At 26.4% G+C, this 3,895-nt stretch overlaps 1 protein-coding gene across 2 annotated transcripts in view; it reads right to left on the minus strand.

The window, feature by feature from the left end:
• Positions 1-3,895, minus strand: part of LOC111684635 — a 77,484-nt gene that overhangs the window by 19,106 nt on the left and 54,483 nt on the right. The gene's annotated exons all lie outside the window — the stretch shown is intronic.

The following is a 3,895-nucleotide window of genomic DNA, read 5'->3' on the forward strand; positions in this document are numbered from 1 at the left end:
TCTAGTTCTGTTCTAGTTCTGTTCTAGTTCTGTTCTAGTTCTGTTCTAGTTCTGTTCTAGTTCTGTTCTTGTTCTGCTCTAGTTCTGTTCTAGTTCTGTTCTAGTTCTTTTGAAGTTCTGTTCTAGTTCTCCTTGGCCATTTTTATTTCAAATACTTACAGTAATTTAATGTAAATTTTCTTTACGATTTTTGTTTGTTAAACATACCTGCAACAAATAAAAAATGAAATAAATTAGTAACATGATTTTTTCCTTTTTTGAAATAAGAAATTACAATGAGGGAACTTCCCCTTATATTTATACCATTTTTTTTAAGTAAACTTAATAAATATCAATCTTAATATATAATTTAAGTTAATTAACTTTAACAAAAACTCATGTAAACAATGTAATTAAACAAATCATATAAAATGTGACTATTGTTTAAACAAAGACAATTAAGTGGGCCCAAAGAAAATGTCTATAGAAATGGGGGAAAAAGAATAGAAATTAGACTGGAACTGCATCACTTTACTATTGAGTTTTATTAGCAACAATTTTGCATAATTTTTTTTTTTTGTACAAATTATAGTGAAAAAGGTCCTAAAATTAATTTTTTTTACTTGCAGTAAGACAAGGAAGTACTTTTTTGGAAAATGGTAAGGTAAGTGGAAAATTTCGTATCTTTTTTTAAAAATTTCTAAATATATTAAATATTTGGTAGTTAGTCATTTTTGCTTTTGTCTCGGGGGGTTGCTTTTGCCATTTTCTCTGCCCATTTAATGTTGATAAATAGCTCAAAAATTAGGTGTAATGACACTTAAATGTTTCACACTTTTATAAAGTCACACAATTTTCCATATTTCCTGTTAACATCGCTAGTTTTTTTTTTGCTCTAAATAATATGAAAAAAGTATTAACAACGTGACATTAGGAAATCTGTGTTGTTTTCCTTCCCACCCGTTGACATGTCAAGTTAATAGAGAAGTTAGTGGTGGCTGGTTTGGCGCGGACTAGTTGATGTTCTAAAGACATGACAGACAAGGAAGTTAATAAGGCATTCAAATAGTTAGTCAGGTAGTTGAAACAGAATTAAAATGTAATAATAATAAATTAGGGAGAAGACAGGGATTCACGGAGTTTTGTTTTTTATTAAAGATTTAACAAGTATTTGAATAAAATTTTGAAAAAAAATTAAAAAACAACAAATTTTATAAAACACAAACTGTAGGTTGTTTTAAAAAATTAAACAAATAGAATGTCGTTAAATTTTTTTAAAAATTTCATTTATTTAAAAAGTTTGAATTGAGGTTAGGTTGAAAAAAATTTCCAAAAATTCAAATTTAGAAAAAATAAAAACTGTCAATTGTTAAGGAGATAATAAGGATCAGAAATCTGTTAAAATTTTTGAAATAAAAGCAATATTAAAAAAACTAACTTTGAGGTTAGGTTGAAAAAAATTTTCAAAACTTATAATTTTGAAAAAATAAAAACTGTCAATTGTTAAGGTGATAATAGAGAACACAAATTTGTTAAAATTTTTGTAATAAAAGCAATATTAAAAAATTTAACTTTGAGGTTAGGTTGAAAAAAATTTCCAAAAATTCAAATTTAGAAAAAATAAAAACTGCCAATTGTTAGGTTGATAATAGAGAACACAAATCTGTTAAAATTTTTGAAATAAAAGCAATATTTAAAAAAATAACTTTGAGGTTAGGTTGAAAAAAATTTTCAAAAATTAAAATTTTTAAAAAATAAAAACTGTCAATTGTTAAGGTGATAATAGAGAACACAAATCTGTTAAAATTTTTGAAATTAAAGCAATATTAAAAAAACTAACTTTGAGGTTAGGTTGAAAAAATTTTTCAAAAATTAAAATTTGGAAAAAATTCAACTCTTAATGGTAGTAAGTAATATACTAAACTAAAATTTGTTAAAAAATTTTAAAATTTTCTTAAGAATTTCTTACTTTTTTATAAAAATTCTAAAGTTTTTTCTATGATTTCCTTTCAAATAAATCAAATTTAACGGAAATTATCACTTTGTCAGCATGATGTTTATGATAAAGACATAATGATGTCTCAAAGTATTTTTAACATAATTTTTGAAAGACATATTTTATAGGGTAGTAGTATGGGTGTTGTTCTTGTAATCATCATCATCATCATCATTATTATAAAGACAAATTTATATAAAATAAGCTCTATTTAGTGGCAAAGTTAGACTATGATGAAATGCTGTAGAAAAAAAAAAAAAAACAAAAAGAAAAATCTTACAAAAAAACATAAAGTGTTAAAATGTAGTTGGGTTTTGAAAACACTAGAAGCAAGAAAAAAAAACATGACAAACCCCAAGTACGTGTTGCTGTCAGAGACTCTTCTTCAGGAGGTGAATATAATAACTCCCTCTTTGTTAAACACATGTATGTATGTGTGAAACAAACATACATGTAAAAAAACAAGACATTTCACACGGCAATACTTTTGTTATATTTTTCGCCTTGTGTTGTTGTTGTTGTTTTGGATTTTTTTATTTGCACTCCTTTCCATAGCTTCTAGTTTTTGTTGCATGTTGTAAGCGATATAATGGTCGTTTGTTTTATGAGAAATTGCTAAAACGTGCTTCGAATGCAAACTTGCAGTTTTGTGGGCAAAAAGAGTAGAATAATAAAAAAAACAACAACAAATGCCATGATTGTCTTTAACACTATTAAAAGAGAAAGAATGAAGGAAAAAAACAGTCGGCTAAAAGTTTGCCCCCCTTTTTTTTGGTGGGTCCTTAAGTGTTGAGATTTCTTTTATAGACTGACTTCATAATTTTGAGTTTTTTTTCTTCTCATAAACAAGCATAAGAATGCTCTAATTTTAATAGCACGGGGTTAGGAACACTAGACATTAAACTAAAATATAACTTAAAATAGAAGAAGAAGTGATACCCCACAAACCGTGGACAAAAAAACCCAAAAAAATCCTAAAAAAATTAAGAAAACTTAAAGCTTAAAACAACAAAATTTTAATATTTTCAATAAAATCTTAAAAAATTAACTTTTGAGTAAAAACCTATAATATCCCTACAACAACAAATACACTATAATAACAATTTTGCTATAAACAAATAAATTTCCCTAAATATTTTCAACAAAAATTAAAATTTAACTCATATTACTATCTTTATTATTACTTTTGCCACAAAGTGTGCCACAATGCCACAATTTGTAAACACTTAGAACATAAAACTAACCTAAACAAACACAAACACACATACGCACACCTACACACAAAGCTACGAAAAATAACATCACCAATACTTAAATAAACAGCTCAATAACATAAAAAAACAGTCATAAAGTAAATACCAACAATAATAACAACAACGATAAGAAAACAATAACTTCATTATTAACTTTAATAAACACATAATTATTATAACAAATAAATTGTTTGGGGGAAACAAAACTCTGTTGGGCAAGAAAAAGTGCTTGCTCCTTTGCCTGGTCTATAGACTGCGTATTATAGTCTAGTGTAGCCTAGTCAATAATTTGGACTAAAGTCTATAAAATTGACTATACACTACACTATAGACTAAACTATAAAATAGACTATAGACTAGACTATAGATAATACTATAGACTAGACTATAGATAATACTATAGACTTTACTATAGACTAGAATATACACTAGACTGTAGATTAGACTATAAACTTGACTATTGACTAGACTATAGATAATACTATAGACTAGAATATACACTAGACTATAGACTACACTAAAGACTAAACTATAGAATAGACAATTGATTAGACTATAGACTAGACTATAGACTCGACTATAGACTAGACTGTAGACTAGACTATAGACTCGACTATAGACTAGACTATAGACTAGACTTTAGACTAGACTATAGATTAGACAATAG

Source organism: Lucilia cuprina, chromosome 3, assembly GCF_022045245.1.
Source record: "Lucilia cuprina isolate Lc7/37 chromosome 3, ASM2204524v1, whole genome shotgun sequence".
NCBI lineage: Eukaryota > Metazoa > Arthropoda > Insecta > Diptera > Calliphoridae > Lucilia > Lucilia cuprina.